The sequence below is a fragment of the Podarcis gaigeae genome, assembly GCF_964106915.1.
Source record: "Podarcis gaigeae genome assembly, chromosome: Z".
Lineage (NCBI taxonomy): Eukaryota > Metazoa > Chordata > Lepidosauria > Squamata > Lacertidae > Podarcis > Podarcis gaigeae.
The window spans coordinates 31,921,132-31,943,125 of record NC_139691.1 but is presented as its reverse complement, the minus strand read 5'-3'; the positions used below and the strand labels follow the sequence as shown (position 1 = coordinate 31,943,125).

The window sequence follows — 21,994 nt, the reverse complement described above, 5'->3', positions numbered from 1 at the left end:
TGTTATGATGAGAGTTATAGGGCAAGGGGAACATAAGGAGCCTGAGAAGACAGACAACCACACCCACTCACCATGTTCCAGCCAAGGTTCTCAGTTGCAAACACCTTTTTCTTGTATGTTGTCTTGTCTCTGATCCAAGTGACAGCAGACGGCTGCATAGGAACTGCTGCTGGATCAAACTGGGTTGATGGCCTTTCTGGAATTGCACACTTTCCGGAGGTGGCCAGTGTTCCAAAAGTGGGCACTTGCAGTTCAGTGAAATACTTGCAGGCCACTTCAGAAGTGTCTTGACAGGAGTTCTTTAATAGCAGGATTTGAGTTGTGTGGCTATACCACCTGATGGCGTGTTTGTGAGACAATCCTGGTATAGAAAGAGGGAGAAGCGTACATATAGCTGATGTACGTACAGAAACTGTGGGAAAACCTGCAATTTTATATTTTAAAAAGAACAATAGTACAATAGCAGTACCAAATATTTGTGGTGACTGTAGAACTTGACTTGAGGGGTTGAGGTTTGCGCTTCACCCCTGAGTTTAACTTGGGACTTTTGCCAGTGCATTTCTGATATTCTGGTTCACAAGAATGGTCAATTTCAGCCTGGTGCTTTTCATTAAGAAGGGGAATAGTGAAGTGCGAAATCAGAGCCAGTTGCAGCAGTGTCAGACCATTGAACAAGGCACCAACAAAGGTGAACACCCACACTATAAACTTTTTTTTTTTGTACTCAGCTTTTAAATTTTTTTGTACTAAGCTTTTCAGAGAGGAACTTCTTACACACAGAATATTAGAATGGTTTCTTACCGGAAGGTAAAGAAAAAATATTCTTTTTCCTTTCTTTATTAATAAACCACTTATTCGTTTATAAGATATTGTTATACAAAGTTGTAGGACATGCAGAATTTCCCCTCAATAGGGTTTGCTATTTGCCCCGTCCCCCATTCCTTATCTTTTCTTTTTTTGTAAGTGCAAATACTAGATTTCTCTCTCCACCTTTTAAGGCATGTTAAATTCGACACTGCAAATTTAAATTCCTTCTTTATATCTCCAGCACAGTATAATTTCAGTCCAGGAATTAACAATCCCGAGACAGCAAAACTCACAGTATCAGCAGCAAACATTGTTTTACTCAGCGTGTGTGCTGATACTTTCTGTGTGTTGGGTGTGTGTGTGTATGTGTGTGTGTGAGTGTGCTTTCCTTGTACGGACATTGCAGCCTGCAACTTCCTACCTTTATTTGCACCTCCAGTGGACACCAATCAATCATAGAGTGCCACTCCTAGGCACTAAAGAAAATTCTGGAACCCTATTTATAGCTCCCAGGAACTTTTATCTGTTCTTATTCTTAAAGAATGATTTCCTAACACCCCCTCTCATTTGAACAGAACCAATACAGTAAACGGGGGTGTTGCAATTGGAAAGATGCCTTACTTGGTCATATGGCACAAATGGTTGGAGCCCCATGGTATTAAAGTTTAAGACACGCCTGCAAGGAGCACTCTGAAAGTTCTGCCATTGGGGCTGATAGCCCGGTATGCACCATTGAATTTTTCTTCAAAAATCTGTGGGCCTGGTGTGACACAATATCAAATTTCATTGGACAACATTGCTTTCACACATGCATGCTTCTCTTCCCCCCTTTAAATGGAAGCAAATAAGTAAAGATAAGGGGAGGAGGGGAGGTTATCTCTGCTGCTGCTTTCCTAACAAATATTCTCAATTGCTAAGGGTTCATTTTGGCACAAGGAAGATGTGCTCTTCTCTTCTTCACTCCAGTTCATCATGGTGAGAAGTTTCATTGTAACTTGTCCATCTCTAGTTTCTTTTTTTAAAAAAAATAATATTTATTAGGGTTTTCCAATTACAACAAAATTTAAAAAAACAACAACATCCAAATTTAAAATCTTTTTTCCAATAACATCTTTCCAGGACTTCCCCTCCCCTCCCCCTCCTGTATTCCAGTTCTTACAAATAAATTCAACAAGTTCTTATCCCAAATTTTGAACTTATTATCATTGACCCAATTTTAAAAATATTTTCCCATCCCCTAAAATTGACCTGTTCCCTTCCACGAGTTCCCCCCTTTAATATGCAATACAGATTAAAATAGGAAAAAGTAAAATATAATTTTACACCCTTTGGATTCCAAATTTCCCTCCCCCCTTTCCCGGTTGCGTTCCCAACGTTCATCAACGTCTGATGTCTTCCTGGAGTTCCCACATCTATCTAGGCCATAGTCCTTTACCAGTCATCTTTAATTTCGAATGTCCAATCTTGGAAGGAGTCTGTCTCAAAAAGGCCCATTTCTTCCATCCATGATCTTGTTCTCCTCCTCCTCTAGCTCTGCCGGATATGCCTGGCTCTTTCTTCTTCAGCCAGTTTCAATTCCATAATCACTCGTGTCTCTTGCACCAGAAACTGGACTATTTGCTTCAACCACTGTGAAGCCTGGTCCAGATTAATAAGTTCATGTTCGCTGTGCTTTTTCACCCTCTTGCAGACAATGCAGATGGGGGCCGCGCAAGCCCTGCAGAAAAGGTGCAAGGGTTCCCCATGTCCCTCGCAACCGGCTCTCCCCACCTGATGGGTTAACTTCTTCTTTCCCCTCAATTTTTTAAAATTTATTTTCAATATTTATCACAAACATAACATATAACACACACACACACAAAATATACATTACAATACCAAAGAAAAAACACCACAAAAATAATAGACTTATTACTTCTAAAACCCAATTTTAAATACAACGCAATTAACAGGTTATATTATAAATGATATTATAGGTTCCCATATACCCCCTACTTCACCCCCAAAAAATGTTGTTAAAAAACTATAATCCAAAATATACATACAAGCTTCATATATGCAAAGTTAGTTTTTTTTGTTGCCCTTTTTTCTGAGCAAATGACAGATTAGTCCACATTTGTCACAAGCGGTTGAAATGTTGAAAGTGTGTGATTTCAGTAAGAAATCTCCTGACCAGTAAATTAGCATGAAGAATCTGAGTGTTCAGAGCTTTAAATAATAAAAAATAATCTGCCCAGTCTCACACACAAACCCCACACAATTTCTTCTTGTGCAAAGTTTCTTCTTGTTTAATAGAGCAATACGATAGTTATTAAAAAGTGGGCTTGCTTTCACTGCCCCCCCTCCCCAGCCTGCAAATTTTGTTTTCAGGCCGTTGGAATAGAATAACAGATTGAGGGCAGAAAGTTGTTTCTGGAAGACCAGTCAAGGCAACGGAAACTGCCTGGGCGGACTCAGGTTCTACGGGTTATCTGGAAGTGAATGATGGTGGTCTCTTCATTACTGGATGCACGGGGTTAAAACATCTGATCCTTTTCCCAGTCAAGGTGTTTTCTCTCTCTCTCCTTCTATCTTCTGTACAACTGGAGAGGACCTATGGAATCTATGACGTGTTGCAAGATTTCCACGGCTGACTTTGGTGCCTTGCGTGTTAAGACCCCCAAGACCTCCCCAAATAATGACACAATTGATGCCAAATTTAGTTTAAGGTTATTGGCATAATTTTGGCCAGAATGAAAAATGAAGATAAATGTGCTTGGAATTCTTCAAGTCCAGAGTCTGGCTCTTGTGGATCACTTGCTGGCTGATTCCAGTGGCTGCAAATGGTTTCTTTTTCTTTTTCTAATTTTTATTTCAAAACCAAAAAATAAAAAAATAAAAAATTACAAACATGAAATTCAAAATCCATATTCATTTTCTTATACAAGCCTATAACATAGATTACCTAAATTAAAATATATCTAATTGCTCTAGGCCTCCCTTTGCTCTATGTAAATACAACACAATTAACAGATTATATTATAAATGATATTCAAGGTTCCCATATACCCCACTCTCCCCTTCACCCATGTGTGATCTCAATATTTCACTTCTTCCATCTTGTTGCGTTGTTATAATTTAGTAATTATTCAATTGCTTCTATTATTATTTTCTTGCTTACCTCTGCATGTTTTACACATTCTCTATTAATATTTCAATTCCGGAACCATATTTTTTAATGTTTTCCTTCACTCCATCCCACTTACTAATTATTCTCTGATTTGAGTGGCCTCTAATAATTGCTTTCAATTTTGCCATTTCTACAAACTTGCCGAGTTTTTTTGCCATTCTGATAGTGATGGAATATTCTGGCAGCTGTTGTTGTGTAAAGGAATAGATTTTTCTTGTCTTTGGGAATGTCATCAGATATTAAGCTGAAAGCTTTCATGAGGTGATCTACAGCACGGTTGGGCAGGATAATAGCCCCAAAAAGAAAATGTTCTTTAATCACCAACTGCCTCAGTCCCTCAAATGTATCTACCCCCTCTGTAGACAGCCAAAAGTTGAAATTTTGCGCCTCCTTCGGAGCTACCAAGGGGAGACTCAGAAGAGGCAGTTTTATCAAGCTTCTGGAAAGCGCGCCTGTAGCTTTCCGCATGCAGTCCATATCTGTTTCAACATTGTCCATTCGAAGGACGACTAGAGGTCTCAGGAGCCTTCCAGTCAATTGGTCCTTTAGTCATCTGCAATTCTCTCCCCCCCCCCCACAGCAGTATAAATTTTGATATACAAAAGTGCCAAACAGAATATGTTAAATTTGCAAAATCATATAAAAAGCCTGGAATACAGAAGATCCAATCATATGCAGCTTGTACAGCCATACCGCTTCCAATAAATGCCCTCAGAATAGACATATACAGTCTTGAGGGGATCCCCAGTTCCCGGCAGGTTAGTTTGAATAAAGTCAGATAGCTCAGGACATGCATGGGGGGGTTTATACGCAGGGAAAAAACGTAAGTCAAAATCCCTTAGGGTAAACCCACGAGTAATGCCCCTTGGAACCACATCTTGTGGCTCTTGGTCATAGCTGTATCTTGGGGCAGGGCGATAACTCGGGGCTCATCCATCCGGTGGCTGAGGTTCCTGCCCTTCATACCTGTAAAAGGGTCTGGGATGCTGCCCGTACCCCTCCTCTTCCTCGTACCGTCAAACTGGCCCACGGGGCTACAAAGACCTTTCTGGCAAGTAAACCTGGGCTGTGCTAGGCGGTTGATACATCGTTGGTCGGCGACTTTCCTGGCGTGGGCGCTCCGGCTCTCAATAGTCATCCTCTGCCCGAACCTCCCTTGGTCATCGCGGTGGTCCCTTGTAGTCATACTCCTCCCGTCTAGTCTGCGGGGCTGCAACAATGGATGACCCACTCGGTGATATTTTTCCTAACATAGGAATCCTCCCTGGGGCAACCCGGCACCCACTCGACTGCTTGGCCCAGGCAAAAGCTCCATTCCCCTTGGCTGGGGCACCGGCTCTGAACTTGCCTTGAGGGGCTGAGGTTTGCGAAATCAGAGCCAGTTGCAGCAGTGTCAGGCCATTGAACAAGGCACCAACAAAGGTGAACACCCACACTATAAACTCTTTTCTTTTTGTACTAAGCTTTTCAGAGAGGGATAGGCACGCGAAAGGGTTGCAAAACACGAGTCAACCAGTAGTATGATGCAGCCTTTTTGGCTGTTAGGATCCCCTCTTCTTTTTTGTGAATTAATCCCTGAATGAACCTCTCTAATGATTGTGCTTGATGAAGCATTGCGTCTTTTTTCTCTCCTTTTGTAGACAGAATGAAAATCCAAATAAATGTTTTTCTTTTTCTTTATTTTTTGGGATGTGAAAAATAAGGAGCCTGGGAAGACAGACAACCACACACACCTGGCATGTTCCAGCCAATGTTCTCAGTTGCAAACACCTTTTTCTTGTATGTTGTCTTGTCTCTGATCCAAGTGACAGCAGACGGCTGCATAGGAGCTGCTGCAGGATCACACTGGGTTGATGGCCTTTCTGGAATTGCACACTTTCCGGAGGTGGCCGTTGTTCCAAAAGTGGGCACTGGCAGTTCAGTGAAATACTTGCAGGCCACTTCCGAAGTGTCTTGACAGGAGTTCTTTAATTGCAGGGTTTGAGTTGTGTGGATGTACCACCTGATGGCGTGTTTGTAAGACAATCCTGGTATAGAAAGAGGGAGAAGTGTACATATAGCTGATGTACGTACAGAAACTGTGGGAAAAGCTGCACTTTTATATTTTAAAAAGAACAATAGTACCATAGCAGTATCAAATATTTGTGGTGACTGTAGAACTTGACTTGAGGGGTTGAGGTTTGCGCTTCACCCCTGAGTTTAACTTGGGACTTTTGCCAGTGCATTTCTGAGATTCTGGTTCACAAGAATGGTCAATTTCAGCCTGGTGCTTTTCAGTAGGAAGGGGAATAGTGAAGTGTGAAATCAGGGCCAGTTGCAGCAGTCTCAGACCATTGAACAAGGCACCAACATAGGTGAACACCCACATTATAAACTTTTTTTTTGTAATAAGCTTTTCATTTTGTCAGAATGCATGTATTGTAACTTCAATAATGGAAAGCATTCTGTGGTTACCAATCTTGTCGTACTCCTCTTCTTCCTCCTCATCTTCATCTCAATATTCCAGTGGTTCTTCCTCCCCCCCCCCCTTTTGAGAAATGGTCTGGGTCATCCGAAAAATTTACCTGCAGGACAAAAGTCACTGGCTGGTTGTGTGGCCTGTCTTTTTAGATTCCTCTAGCTTCTTTTTTATTGTACTCAGCTTTTCAGAGAGGGACAGGCACGCAAATGGTTGCAAAACTTGAGTCAGACAGTAGTATGATGCAACCTTTTTGGCTGTTAGGATCCCCTCTTCTTTTTTGTGAATTAATCCCTGAATGAACCTCTTTAATGATTGTGCCTGATGAAGCACTGCATCTTTCTTCTCTCCTTTTGCAGACAGAATGAAAATCCAAATAAATGTTTTTCTTTTTCTTTGTTTTTTTTGATGTGAAAATAACTTTATTTTCAATCCCCACTGAATGAAGAAATCATAACAACTATCAATAGGGATCATAGAGACCAGCATTCATATTTGATAAAGCTCTGTTTCAACATTGTCCATTCGAAAGATGACTAGAGGTCTCAGGAGCCCCTGCCACACACGCGCACCCGGATCCACTACTCTTTCCTCCTGGAAGAGCACTGGTGGTGGGGTGACTCCTCCTGGATCCTGGCGGAGGTCGAAGGAATGGCTTGTCCCACCCTCTACTGGATGGTTACTGAGAGGCGGACCAAGGCAATGCAAGCCACCACACTCACATTCTTTTTTCCTTTCTTTATTAATAAACCACTTCTTCATTTTTAAGTTATTGTTATACAAAGTTGCAGTCCAGTACTTAATCTCAGTCCAGTACTTAACAATCCTGAGACAGCAAAACTCATAGTATCAGCAGCACACATTGTCTTACTTCCAACCTTGTTGTCAGTGTGTGTGCAGATAGTTTATGGTTTTTGTGTGTGTGTGTGTTGTGTGTGAGTGTGCTTTCCTTGTACGGACATTGCAGCCTGCAACTTCCTCCCTTTATTTGCACCTCCAGTGGACACCAATCAATCCGAGAGTGCCACTCCTAGGCACTAAAGAAAATTCTGGAACTCTTTTTAAAGCTTCCAGGAACTTTTATCTCTTTCTTAAAGAATGTTTTCCTAACAGCCCCTCTCATTTGAACAGAACCAACACAGTAAATGGGGCTGCTGCAATTGGAAAGATGCCTTACTTGGTCATAGGGCACAAATGGTTGGAGCCCCATGGTATTAAAGTTTAAGTCATGCCTGCAAGGAGGTGTGTGCTGGCTCTGACGCAGAGACTTTGCAAGACATTGGGCATGTTATCTTTGTCCTCAGTGTTCTTGGGCCAAAGCTGTCGCTACAAGAGTCCCTTTTTGTACACCAAGAGGACACGATCCTCCCCACGAGGAGGGCTTTCTGCAGCATCTCGGCAATCTGGAAAGGAAGGGTCTGACCTCTGCTTGGCTTCAAACCATTGTAAATCCCCCACCACGGCAGGAGACTCAAAACTTTCCGCAGCAGCTTGGCTGGGCAGTGCTGACAACCCCCTCCTCCTTGCGGCTCTCAGCTGGCAGCTGGCAGGATGCACTTGCACTTGCACTTGCTGTTGGCGATGAACTTCCCATCCCCGATCATTTCCCCCCAGAGCAGGGATTTCACAGACTTGGGGGTCTGTGATGATTCCTCTCATAACCCTTGTAGGAAACTGAATCAATAGCTGTAGGCTTAGAAATCGCTTCCATGCCACAGGGATTAATCTTCAGAGGTTCAGGCTGAATCTGCTGGGGCAAAACTAAGTCTCTCGGCACGCTCTTGGTAACAGAGCCTGTGTCCTGAAAAGAGTTCACAGCAATTTGGCGAATGGTGATCTTGGGGAGGGGTGTGTGTTAAATTATACGTTGGGCCACTTAACACGAGGCAGTGCCGAGGCAGTTAACATGAGTGCAGCATAGTACAACTTTCAAAATAAATATATCTTTAAATAGCATTACAATTAAGGCACAATAGCATTAACCCTTGAAGAACTGCAATATCAACAAGCAGTCTCATGAGAGACCTATGCTTTTGTAACAAAAATTACAAATATTAAATCCAAAATAATAGTGTATAAACAAGAAAGAAAAACAAAACATACAAAAAAGAAAGAAAAACAAAGTAAAAAACAAGACAAAAAGCATACATCTACAAATAAAATCATATCATCATTCTAATCTAATCAGTACATACATATAAACATATTGACTTCCTTTGTTTTAAGATCTCAAAATTTTTACTCTAACTGTATTGCTGTGTCTAATGTAGATTACTTCCATCTTTGTACTTTAACCCTGTAAAGCATCATTCATTACATACCGATAAGCTTACTCCAGAACAGTGTTTTTTCATATACTCTTTAGCACATCCCCATTCTTTTAATAATTTCAGGTCCGATTGTCCCCTTATGAATGCTGTGTGTCTTGCCAGATTTATATATTCAAAAAATTTAATTTGCCATTCTTTCATTGATGGAATTTTTCTCCCTTTGCAGTTTTTTGCTCTAAGCATCCTGGCAGCTGTCGTTGCATAAAGGAATACTTTCCTTTGATTGTCGGGAATATCGTTTGTGATTATACCTAAAAGGAATGCCTCTGGTTTTTGACTGAAAGATATTTTAAACATCTTTTTGATTTCTTCATAAATTTCATTCCAGAATTGTTTAATAGGTTGGCATTCCCACCACATGTGAAACATTGTTCCTATTTCTTTTTTGCATCTCCAACAGGTATTTGGTTTTAATTTGTAAATTTTAGCCAATTTTACCGGCTTTAAGTACCATTGGTACACCATTTTCACAAATTTTCTCTGGTTGTATAATATGCCGTAAATTTAATATCACATTACCATAATTTCTCCCATTGGTCTAGCCGAATTATGCATCCTATATCGCATGCCCATTTAGTCATAACTTCTTTTACTTCTTCATCCTTTAACTCCAATTATAATAATAAATTATGCATTTTGGATATATTCTTTTTTGAGTTTTGTAATAATACTTTTTGTAATTTTGATTCTTCTTTTTCAAATCCTATTGCTTTATCCTGATTGAATATTTGGGCAATTTGGTGATATTGCAACCATGTGGTGCTGTATTGGGTCACCTCTTTGTATGGTCTTAGTTTTAATTGGCCCTGTTCCTCTTTTAGGAGTGCCTGGTATGTTGCCGTTCTTCCAATCATATTTTTCTTTTTAACTGATATTACTTCTAACGGTGGGGGATGCGGGTGGCACTGCGGGTTAAAGCCTCAGCGCCTACGACTTGCCAATCGAAAGGTTGGCGGTTCGAATCCCTGCGGCGGGGTGCGCTCCCGTCGCTCAGTCCCAGCACCTGCCAACCTAGCAGTTCGAAAGCACCCTCGGGTGCAAGAAGATAAATAGGGACCGCTTACTAGCAGGAAGGTAAACGGCGTACCGTGTGCTCCGCTGGCTCGCCAGATGCAGCTTGTCACGCTGGCCACGTGACCTGGAAGTGTCTGCGGACAGCGCTGGCTCCAGGCCTATAGAGTGAGATGAGCGCACAACCCTAGAGTCTGTCAAGACTGGCCCGTACAGGCAGGGGTACCCTTACCTTTACCTTACTTCTAACGGTGAGACCCACCTTGGGGTTTTCTGTTCTAACAGCCTTCTATGTCTCACCCAGACCTTATATAATGAATTTCTAATTACATGACTTAGAAATTCTTTATGTACCACCACTTTGTTGTAAATTAGATAGGCATGCCAACCGTATCTGTTGTTCCATCCCTCCAACTCTAAAATGTCATTATTATCTAACTTAATCCAGTCTCTGATCCAACTAAAGCATGACACATCATAATATATTCCCAGGCCTTCCACATCTGTCACATGTCCCTACCTATGGTGTGTGTCTTGCAGCTGATGGTGGCTGTCATTTGCTTCCCCCAAACAACAACCCAACGGGGAACGTTGGCCCCCTCAATATTGGGGGGAATGAGCCCCCATGGCCAGGATTCAACCCAGATGGGAATGCATTTAATTATCTGTGTTTTCCAATAATTCTTGTAGCTTCCCCACCGCTAGAGTCTCCACCAGTTTGCCCCAGATTTTTTGGAGGGAGGAGTTAATATTCCAATTTCTCCTCCATCTTTGCCTCGCTGGCTAGTCCCATTTCCTCAGCACTGTGTGATCAAGTTTCTCAAAGTGACCTAGATGTGTTCATCTACATCTGTTGTATGTCCCACTCGGCTACCTGCACTGTGAGCCAAATTAATTGTTTGGTCCCATAGGCTGGCTTAAGATGTGGTTTAAAAAACTGAGGATTTTGCTCTAGTTTGCTCTAGTTTGAGTTGCCAATCATTCTGGTTGCTTCCCCTTGGTTAAAAGTTGTTTATTTGTTTGGAAACCTGTTATGGTGAGAGGAATAAATATAATAAAGGAGGAATAATTCAATCTTGGTGTAGAAAAGCCCAGAAACTGTGCAAAACCCTGTAATTTTATATTAGGAAAATAGTACCATTGAAATAGCAAATATTTCCACTGACTCTAAAACCTAGTTAACGACACACGGCCTGAGGGGTTGAGGTTTGTGCTTCATCCTGGGGTTTTTGTTTAGACCTTTGCCACTGCATTTCTGAAGGGAAGGCTGGGGGGGGGGGGAGAGAGAAGCAGGGGGATAAAGGGTTGTATATAAGAGTATTTGATTTTTCTCCAGCAAACCCAAAACCAGCAGGAGAAGCAGGACGGGACAGAGCAGCCAGCTCTTTGCTGCTTTCCAAGCAGAGCACCCTTTCTGACTGTTAGGATCCCTTCCTCTTTTTTGTTGTTTAATCCCTGAATTGCACCTCCCTAATGACTGCGCCAGATGTAGCACTGCCATTCACTTCTCTCCTCTTGCAGAGAGAATGAAAAATCCAGATAAATGTGCTTGGGATTTTTCAAGTCCAGAGTCTGGCTCTTGTGGATCACTTGCTGACTGATTCCAGTGGCTGCAAATGGGTTCATTGTACCTCCAAACGGAGGCATTCCTGGCTGAGAGGAATGCAAATGCACCCTCAGCAAATGTGGAGTGGTTGAAGTAACTGAAAAGTTCAGTGCTGGCAGGGTTTGTGTTGTGTGGCTGCGGGTATCCGATGGGGTGTCTGCTTGGAGAAAAGGAATGAGAAAGTACATGAAGATAGTGGAAAAACTTGGAATGTGTCATAATGCAAAATACTAATATTGTCGTAGTAAAACAAGCCAAGCTAAGAAGAGTCACTCAGGATATTCAGGATTGAATCACACACCATTGGTGGGACATCTTTTCAGGATAGATCCCTACCATGACCAACATTTTAAATTTGGCTTGGCACCCTGTGATTATACTGGTTTTTGGTATTTTGATGTTGCTTATATTAGTATGTATTTTATACGTTAAACATTTGTATGGGAAAAAGGTATAGGTTTTTTTCCTCAGAGAGGGAAGGAGGAAGAGATTAGCTACGCATGGAAGAGGTAATCATGTTGGACCAAGGGTGGAGTTTATGGGCAATCTATCCGGAAGACATTTGCATTTCGAGGAGTTAGTGGTCTGACATGGTTACCCTTCCTGCCTTCTCTTTCTTCTCCCTCTCGATCTCCTGAGCCGTGTATCAGGAGATTTTTAATGCTGGATGTGTTTAGATATGCTGTAAGTCCCCCAGAGTCCCTTGGAAAAGCCAGCCCAATGGGTGGAGTATAAAGATGATGATGTTGATGATGATTTATTTATACATATAGCTGATGTGCATACAGAAACTGTGCAAAAACTTGCAATGTTTATATTTTAGTAAGATCACTACAATCACAGTTGCAAACACTTTCTTTTTGCACTTTCTAAACTGCTAATATTATTGTCCCTTGATGAAACCAAGTTAGCCCATGATTTCTTTGACCAAAAAAGCACTAGAAAGCAACATTTGTAAGGCCAGTACAGAATTGGCCAAGTGTGAAGGCTGGAGTGCTTACAAGTGACGCACACAAAATGTAAGCCACAAAGAGCAACGTGAAGGTGTTTCTATGTGATGGCTACCTTTGTGCCACAAGATAAAATGTGCATATTGGTTGGCATTCCAAACCATTCTTCTCCATGGCATGGCAAAGCCTGAGAAAGGCTTGAAGTATCACAAAAATGGCTGGGCAGCCAAGTAAAAAAAACAGCCACCACCACCAAGCCAGAAGCACCCCCTGTATGGCAATTATGTGTGCCAGCTCTCACAATCCCATTTCTCAGAAGCAGTCATTTGATGAATACAGTGCAAAGTCTCTGAGGTTTATGAGGCTCTTGCTGATCTGCTTCCTAGGCTTTAAGTTGTACCTCACTGGGCGGCAGCCTATGTATTTTCTTCCACATTTCCCCTCCTAGACAGCATGGAAACCATGTGATTCAACTTGGACCAGATGACAAAGTAGTGGAATTCCCTCTCCTTGTTCAGCTTGTGGACATAGTCTGCTCTGTGGTTGGTAGCATAGTCTATGGACCTCAGGGATGTCAGCGAGCCCGTAGAGCTTGCCCGGGAGCCCTGGGAAGACAGTGAAGAAAGCGACCAAGCTCTAGATGAAGTTGAAGTGGCCTCCCTAGAAATGTGAGATATTTCTTTAGATAGCACCCTCTGAATGTAAAACTTAGTTAAGGACATATGACTTGTGGGGTTGAGGTTTGCACTTCACCCTGGGGTTGTAGCTTGGACTTTTGCTAAGGGGTCAAGAGGTGAGGAATATGAGTCTGGTCCTTCCACAGGTTGGGAAGAAGGAGGTGGGAGGCTGTCCCCAATCTGAGAACAGGACGGCATTAGATTTCCCTTTAGTTTTGATATTTCTCCAGCACACCCTATTTTCCTTGTCTTTCATTCAGTTGGAAGTATTGGAGCCAGCCTGTCAAATATATATGGATTTCAAAGTTCTTAATTTATTAATTTCTCCCTCTAATAACATTTTATATGTTGCCCAATTTCCCTTCATGTTTTTCTTCTTAACGCCAAAGGCTTTGATGGGTGAAATGCACCAAGGGGTTGTAGGTTCCAGGAGATATTTATATTTTATCCATGGTTTATATAAGGTCTGAGTTGTGTGGCTGCATCTTCTGGTAAGGTGTTGGCAAGGGATTGAATCTGGGTTTAGAAAAGGAGTAAGGACACTTCTATTGAAGGGTTTTGGAATTCCCTGCTGTGAGTAACACAGGTGCATCCTCAGCAAATTTGGGGTGTGTGCAGTAACTGAAAAGTTCATTTAGGGCCGGGTGTGAACTGTGTGGCTGTACCACCTGATGGTGTGTTTGCAAGGGAATCCATCTTGCTATAGAATAGGGCTGAAGCGTTCATGTAGCTGATGTCTGTACAGAAACTGTGGGAAATCCTGTAATTCCCTGCTGTGAGTAACACAGGTGCATCCTCAGCAAATTTGGGGTGTGTGCAGTAACTGAAAAGTTCATTTAGGGCCGGGTGTGAACTGTGTGGCTGTACCACCTGATGGTGTGTTTGCAAGGGAATCCATCTTGCTATAGAATAGGGCTGAAGCGTTCATGTAGCTGATGTCTGTACAGAAACTGTGGGAAATTCTGTAATTCTAATTACCTAGTATAGAGGAAGGGGGATGGGATGGGGGCTGCGGAAACCACCCCTCTGCAAATGGCCATGTGGACCAGCAGGGCAGGGAGGACGGGGTGAATGTGGCGCCATGGCAGCCATGACGAAGCTGAGAACTCGGCCCGCCTTGTTCCAGGCCTCCACTAGCAGCAGCAGCAGAAGACGAAGGAGGAGGAAGGGATGGAGCAGCCAGTTCTTTGCTGCTTTCCAAGCAGAGCACCCTTTCTGGCTGTTAGGATTCCCTCCTCTTTTTGTTAATTAATCCCTGAATTCACCTCCCTAATGACTGCTTCAGATGTAGCACTGCCTTTCACTTTTCTCCTCTTGCAGAGAGAATGAAAAAGCCAGATCAATGTGCTTGGAATTCTTCAAGTCCAGAATATGGCTCTTGTGGATCCCATTCCAGGGGCTGTAAATAGTGTCATTGTACCTCCTGAAGGAGGCATTCCTGGCCGAGAGGAAGGGTGTGAACTGTGTGGCTATACCACCTGATTACATGTTTGCAAGGGAATCAATTTTTCTGCAGAAAAGTGCTGAAAAGGACATTTGCCAGTGTTTAATGTGTTTATAAGCCAAACAGTCACCTTTTTAAAAACAAACACAAGTACAAAGTCAAAAATAAAACCACAAAAATAATGAACCGCATGTTCATAACATACAAAAAATTGCCGCCTACTCAGTAGGTAACTACAACATTCCAACTGCTGAATATATTTATAAATTTTACACTTCTGTAACAAAAATAGACTTTTTGAGAAGTTCGGGGTTTTGTTTTGCTTTGTTTTGCTTTTTTGCTTACATTCTGTCTCCCAGCTCCTTTCCCCTTTTTCCTATGTGTGTATGTGTATGTGTGTGTGTGTGTTTTCGAGCCTCAGAGTCCCTTTCCCCCCACTTTCCCCTTTTTCACCTTAAGACTAGATGCAAAGCATCCAATCACAGAGTTGCATGACTTCAGCAGGGCTTCACGACAAGGCACTTCGACTTGGGACGTGTTTTTTTTTTTGTTCTCAAAAGGAAAAACAAGAAATCAAACCAAACGAAAACTTTTTGCCACGTGAGAGTGTTTCATCCTCTAGGTGATATTTACAAAGAACATCACACTCTGTTGACATGCTCAAATACATAGTTAAGTGCTGCTTTTGTTTGTTTGTTTTATTCCTCCCCCACCCCACCCCCACCCCACCCCCAAACCAAATTGTAAAACCCAGTATAGCTTTGTCATCATGAAAAGAGCGAAAAATTACCATTTATACAAAAAGAAAGAGCGTGCGCGAGAGAGATAGCCCTTCGTACTCCAAAGAATGCAATATGAATATGCAAAGAGGTTGTTCACATCAAGAACCCAGAAGGGAAGCAAAGCCATGGCACATAATACAATATTACATTGTCTATGCATGGAATTTCCCCCCAAAGTCCCATTGCTCCCCCCTAAGGAATGAATTGCGGGCTGGGGGGAAATCATCGCGGAAGAAAAAAAACCTCTCTCGTCCATGCAGAACAGAAGTGGAGAGGAACTCCGGTGTCCGGGAGCTTGTGTCTTCAGGCAGTTGAAGTTGAAAGATATGTCCCAACCCCAGCCCACCCCCCGGCTGCTGGAAAGCTGGGGGGCCAGGCTGGCTTGCGAGGGAGTCCACTGCTCCTCCACCAAGTGCTGGAGGAAGATTCGTTATTTGCACCCCACCCTCCCTAGACGGGGTGGGCGTCGCGAAAGTCTTGGTGGTTTTCTCCTCTTAGCAGATCTCGATTGTCCTGGGCGAGAAAGTGGAGGCCATGTCAGAAAGTGCAGAAGTCACCTGCGAGCGGAAGGGGCTGCCGAGGCACCTGGGGATGGGAACGGGGTAGCCGCCGCCTGGCTCTGGAAAGTGGAGGAGGCCATGGAAGCGTAGCTGGTGGCCACCAAGGGCGAGGGGAAGGAGGGGAAGGGTGATGTCACGGGGGAGGCATATGAAGTAACGGGGGAGGCATAGGACGTTGGGGGGGGGAGAGTAGGAGGCCGGCCCTGGTGATGGGTAAGAGAAGACGGAGGCGGGGGACGGGTAGGAGGCGGGCGAGGCGGAGTAGGGCGCCAGCGGGGAGGCGGCCACGGAAGGTGCCGTCGGGCGCATTTGCCAGTGCCTTTTTGAGATGCAGTTTAACTAGAATGGTCACTTCTAACCTGGTGCTTTTCATAAATATGGGGAATACTGAAGAGTGAAATCAGAGCCTTTGAATAAGACACAAACGCAGGTGAACAGCCACATCCACACCAGAAACTTTAGTGAGTCCACAAAGTCATCCATTGGGAAGAGGCAGTTGAACTCCTAAACTGTGCTGTTGAAGGGGCCAAGCAGCATAAGGGTGTATCTTTGGACAAGCAACATCTCAATCTAAGTAACCCCTTAATGGGTAGCCAATCTAAGGTCTTTTCGAAAAGGGATTTGATCTTGGTGCAGAAAAGGAGTGATGAGTACATATAACTTTGCTGCTTTCCAAGCAGAGCGCCCTCTCTGGCTGTTAGGACCCCCTCCTCTTTTTTGTTAATTAATCCCTAAATGAACCTTCCTAATGACTGTGCCTGATGAAGCGCTGCCATTCACTTCTCTCCTCTTGAAGCATAAACTCTGCTGATGTATGTTGAGAAACTGCAGCAGAAATTGCAATGTGTGTGTGTGTATTTGGTTTTTTTAAAGAAACACCAGCTTAAGGTTTATTATGCAAAAAGCTTTCACGAAAAGTTTTTTTAAAAAAAACACACACCAAAGGAAGTACAATTCATGGATGAAGAAATCAACCTTCCTGCTAAATAAGATGCATGTGTTCTCTCTATTAGAGTTCGGCAACAAAAACCATGAGGCAAAACAGCCCTAAGACACGAAAGTCCCCATCACCCCCAAAAAATTATGTTAAAAAACTATAATCCAAAATATACATAAAAGCTGCATATATGCAAAGTTGTTTTTTGTTGTTGCTGCCCTTTTTTCTGAGCAAATGACAGACAAGTCCACATTTGTCACAAGCTGATTCAATGTTGGAAGTATGCGATTTCAGTAAGAAATCTCATGACCAGTAAACTAGCATGAAGAATCTGAGTGTTCAGAGCTTTAATAATAATAATAATAATAATAATAATAATCCGCCCAGTCTGACACACAAACGCCACAAAATTTCTTCTTCTGCAAAGTTTCTTCTTGTTTAATACAGCCATACGATAGTTATTAAAAAGTGGGATTGCTTTCACCGCACCCCCTCCCCGGCCTGCAAATTTTGTTTTCAGGCTGTTGGAAGAGAATAACAGATTGAGGGTAGAAGGTTGATTCTGGAAGACCAGTCAAGGCATCTGAAACTGCCTGGCCAGACCCATGTTCTACAGTTTATCTGGAAGAGAATGGTGGAGGTCCCTCCATTACTGGATGCACGGGGTTAAAACATTTGATCCTTTCCCCTGTTCAGGTCTCTCTTCTATCTCCTGTCTCATTGGAGAGAACCAAGTGCCAGGATCCCACACTTGCAGTCTGTTTTAAGAGGTTAGTGGCAGAGATTCCTCTCCTCTTTTGAGCAAAGTTCGGATGCCCGCTCTGCAGCTTTTAAAGAGAGTAGGGAAGTCTTGGCTGCGGGTGGATCTTGCCCCTTCTTTGCCTGTTCCTCTAGCACGATCTGCAGGTCAAAGATATAGTCGATGACGTGCTGCAAGATTTCCACTTGGCTGACTTTGGGGCCTTGCAGGATCCTTGGCACCTGCTTGCGCAGCTTGGAGTAGCAGTCATTCACGTTGTGAAGGAGGTTCTTGGGCTCCTCCTGAGCCGGGCTCTGGTTTTCTTTTTCTGGCAAGACACATTGCATTTTATGGAAGGCCTTTGCAGCAGGAGTCACTGGCCGAGGGGCTTCGTTCTGTTGCTTGTTCCCTGGGTGATGGTGAGGCTCTGATCAGAGAGGCAGCACGCAGCTTGCTTCCTAGCAGCTCCTGACTGATCTGACGGGGCTGATTCCTTTCATGGCCATGAAGGAGGAGAAACCAGCAGGGATTTGCAGAAGGGCAGGATTTCCTTCCTTAAGGCAGGAGAAGCAAGCAAGCAACCTTGAGAGAGAGAGAGATCAATACTGCCCCTTGCTTGCCAGCCTGGTTGATTCTCTATTGTGTACATGCAGAAAATGCTTCTCTTTGCAAAAAAGCCCCATGTATATATTTTAAAAACAGAAATGCTACCTTTGCAGCAGCAAATATTTTCTGATCCTTTCCCCAGTCAAGGTCTTTTCTCTCTCTCTCCTTCTATCTTCTGTACAACTGGAGAGGACCTATGGAATCTATGACGTGTTGCAAGATTTCTATGGCTGACTTTGGTGCCTTGCGTGTTAGGACCCCCAAGACCTCCCCAAATAAATACACAATTGATGCCAAATTTAGTTTACGGTTATTGGCATAATTTTGGCCAGAATGAAAAATGAAGATAAATGTGCTTGGAATTCTTCAAGTCCAGAATCTGGCTCTTGTGGATCACTTGCTGGCTGATCCAGTGGCTGCAAATGGTTTCATTGTACCTCCTGAAGGAGGCATTCCAGGCTGAGAGGAATGCAAATGCACCCTCAGCAAATGTGGAGTGGTTGAAGTAACTGAAAAGTTCAGTGCTGGCAGGGTTTGAGTTGTGTGGCTGCAGGTATCCGATGGGGTGTTTGCGAGGGATTCAGTCTGCTTGGAGAAAAGGAATGAGAAAGTACATGAAGATTGTGGAAAAACTTGGAATGTGTCATAATGCAAAGTTCTAATATTGCCGTAGTAAAACAAGCCAAGCTAAGAAGAGTCACTCAGGATATATATATGATTAATCCGAAAGTCTATATATCTAGCAGGGTATCCTCTCCCCTCTTTTCTGCAGCAAGATTGAACAAGAATGGTTAATTTCAACCTGGTGCTTTTCATTAAGAAGGGGAATAGTGAAGAGCGAAATCAGAGCCAGTTGCAGCAGTGTCAGACCAATGAACAAGGCACTAACATAGGTGAACACCCACACACTACAAACTTTTTTTTTGTACTAAGCTTTTCATTCTGTCAGAATGCATCTCTTGTAACTTCAGTAATGGAAAGCATTCTATGGTTACCAATCTTGTCGTACTCTTCTTCTTCCTCCTCCTCTTCGTCTCAATATTCCAGCGGTTCTTCGTATTCTCCCGCTTTTCAGAAAAGGTCTGGGTCATCCGAAAAATCTACCGGCAAGACAGAAGTCACTGGCTTGTTGTGTGGCCTGTCCTTTTAGCTTCCTCTGTCCCTTTGTGTTCTGAGGTGTGCATCCTCAGAAAAGGTAGAGCGCTTTAAGTGAGACAAAAGTTCTTTGATGGCAGGGTGTGAATTGTGGAGGAGATTATACATTCTAGATAGGTATTTTCCTTTAGGCTGGATGAGATTTCCCTTTAGTTTTGATATTTCTCCAGCAAACCCAAAACCAGCAGCAGAAGCAGGACGGGACAGAGCAGCCAGCTCTTTGCTGCTTTCCAAGCAGAGCACCCTTTCTGGCTGTTAGGATCCCTTCCTCTTTTTTGTTGTTTAATCCCTGATTGCACCTCCCTAATGACTGCGCCAGATGTAGCACTGCCTTTCACTTCTCTCCTCTTGCAGAGAGAATGAAAAATCCAGATAAATGTGCTTGGGATTCTTAAGTCCAGAATCTGGCTCTTGTGGATCACTTGCTGGCTGATTCCAGTAGCTGCAAATGGTTTCATTGTACCTCCTGAAGGAGGCATTCCTGGCTGAGAGGAATGCAAATGCACCCTCAGCAAATGTGGAGTGGTTGATGTAACTGAAAAGTTCAGTGCTGGCAGGGTTTGTGGCTGCAGGTATCCGATGGGGTGTTTGCCAGGGATTCAGTCTGCTTGGAGGAAAGGAATGAGAAAGCACATGAAGATTGCGGAAAAACTTGGAATGTGTCATACTGCAAAGTACTAATATTGTCGTAGTAAAACAAGCCAAGTTAAGAAGAGTCACTCATGATATTCAGGATTGAATCACACACCTTTGGTGGGACATCTTTTCAGGATAGAGCCCTACCATAGTATGTATTTTATATGTTAAAGTTAAACATTTGTATGGGGAAAAGGTATAGGTTTTTTTCCTTAGAGAGGGAAGGAGGAACAGATTAGCTAAGCTAGGAAGAGGTAACCGTGTTTGACCAAGGGGTGGAGTTTATGGGCAATCTATCCGGAAGACATTTGTATTTCGAGGAGTTAGTGGTCTGACATGGTTACCCTTCCTGCCTTTTCTTCCTTCTCCCTCTCGATCTCCTGAGCCGTGTATCAGGAGATTTTTAATGCTGGATGTTTTTAGATATGCTGTAAGCCCCTCAGACTCCCTTGGGAAAGCCAGCCAAATGGGTGGAGTATAAAGATGATGATGTTGATGATGATTTATTTATTACATATAGATGATGTGCATACAGAAAGTGTGCAAAAACTTGCAATGTTTATATTTTAGAAAGATTATTACTACAATCACAGTTGCAAACACTTTCTTTTTGCACTTTCTAAACAGCTAATATTATTGTCCCTTGATAAAATCAGGTTAGCCTGTGATTTCTTTGACCAAAAAGCACTAGAAAGCAACATTTGTAAGGGCAGTACAGAATTGACCAGGTGTGAAGGCTGGAGTACTTACAAGTGACGCACACAAAATGTAAGCCACAAAGAGCAACGTGAAGGTGTTTCTTTGTGATGGCTACCTTTGTGCCACAATGTATAATGTGCATATTGGTTGGTATTCCAAACCATTCTTCTCCATGGCACGGCAAAGCCTGAGAAAGGCTTGCAGTATCACAAAAATGGCTGGGCAGCCAAGTAAAAAAAAAAAAAACCCACCACCACCAAGCCAGAAGCACCCCCTATACCGCAATTATGTGTGCCAGCTCTCACAATCCCATTTCTCAGAAGCAGTCATATGATGAATACAGTGCAAAGTCTCTGAGGTTTATGAGGCTTGTGCTGATCCGCTGCCTAGGCTTTACATTGCACCTCACTGGGTGACAGCCTATGTAGTATTCTGCCGCTTTGCCCCTCCTAGACAGCATGTTAATCACGTGATTCAGCTTGGACCGGATGACAGAATAGTGGAATTCCCTCTCCTTGTTCAGCTTGCGGAAATCGTCTGCCCTGTGGTTGGTAGCATAGTCTATGGACCTCAGGGATGTCAGCGAGCCCATAGAGCTTGCCCAGGAGCTTGCCCAGCGACCGAGCGCTAGATGAAGTTGAAGTGGCCTTCCTAGAAATGGGAGCATGGGGTGCTGCAGAAAAAGGAATAGCAAGACTGCTACGTTTCAGGGGAAAGTAGTGCTTTAAACAGCTGTGTGGCAGAACTGGAAGGGGAGGAACGTTTTATTGGCATAGAGGTGCTGAGGAGTATTACCTGTGGGTTCCTGATTATCAAAATAGGAAGGCTGCCTCAGGCAGCTGATTTTAGATGCCCTGAGAAGGGCAACGGGTTGTTCATGAATTTAATTTATTATTATCAGATGTTTTATGGACAAGGAGCAGGAGAGCACTGTCCCTCAGACCTTGTGCGGGGCCGGACTATATTTTTTGTGGGGAACGAATTCCTATGCCCCACAAATAACCCAGAGATGCATTTTTAATAAAAGGACACATTCTACTCATGTAAAAATGCTGAGATTTCCGGACCGTCCGGAGGCCAGATTTAGAAGGCGATTGGGCCGGATTCGGGCCCCCGGGCCTTAGTTTGCCTACCCATGCGTTTTGTTGCTTTCTGCCTTGTGTACTAAACGAAACTGGCCACTCCTTTTCCCTCAGCAAAATGTCTTAGATCAGCTCTCAAAAGTTCAGAAGACAAGCATGATTTTATATAGTGGATGTTCCTCAAGTTTGTGCTTCTTCAGATTAATTAAAAGAGTGAAAAGTAGTGTGGCCCTTACCTGTTCTGATTCTCTCCCTATCCTCCACTTTTGCAAAGAAACAGTGGACACTTTAAACATTGCAGTTTTGTTAATTCTTAGAATTTAAGTGCCCTTCCTGGGTTCAGACG

At 43.2% G+C, this 21,994-nt stretch overlaps 1 protein-coding gene and 1 pseudogene across 22 annotated transcripts in view; one reads left to right on the top strand and one right to left on the bottom strand.

Moving 5' to 3' along the window:
- The window catches only part of LOC310836723 (putative G-protein coupled receptor 34), a 359,394-nt gene that overhangs the window by 37,919 nt on the left and 299,481 nt on the right, over window positions 1-21,994 (top strand). The gene's annotated exons all lie outside the window — the stretch shown is intronic.
- On the bottom strand, window positions 17,439-17,970 carry LOC310836136 (DNA-binding protein inhibitor ID-3-A-like; annotated as a pseudogene). Its single transcript has 2 exons — window positions 17,848-17,970; window positions 17,439-17,782 (listed from the first exon to the last, which is right to left on the bottom strand). The product of its transcript is annotated as a DNA-binding protein inhibitor ID-3-A-like (transcript).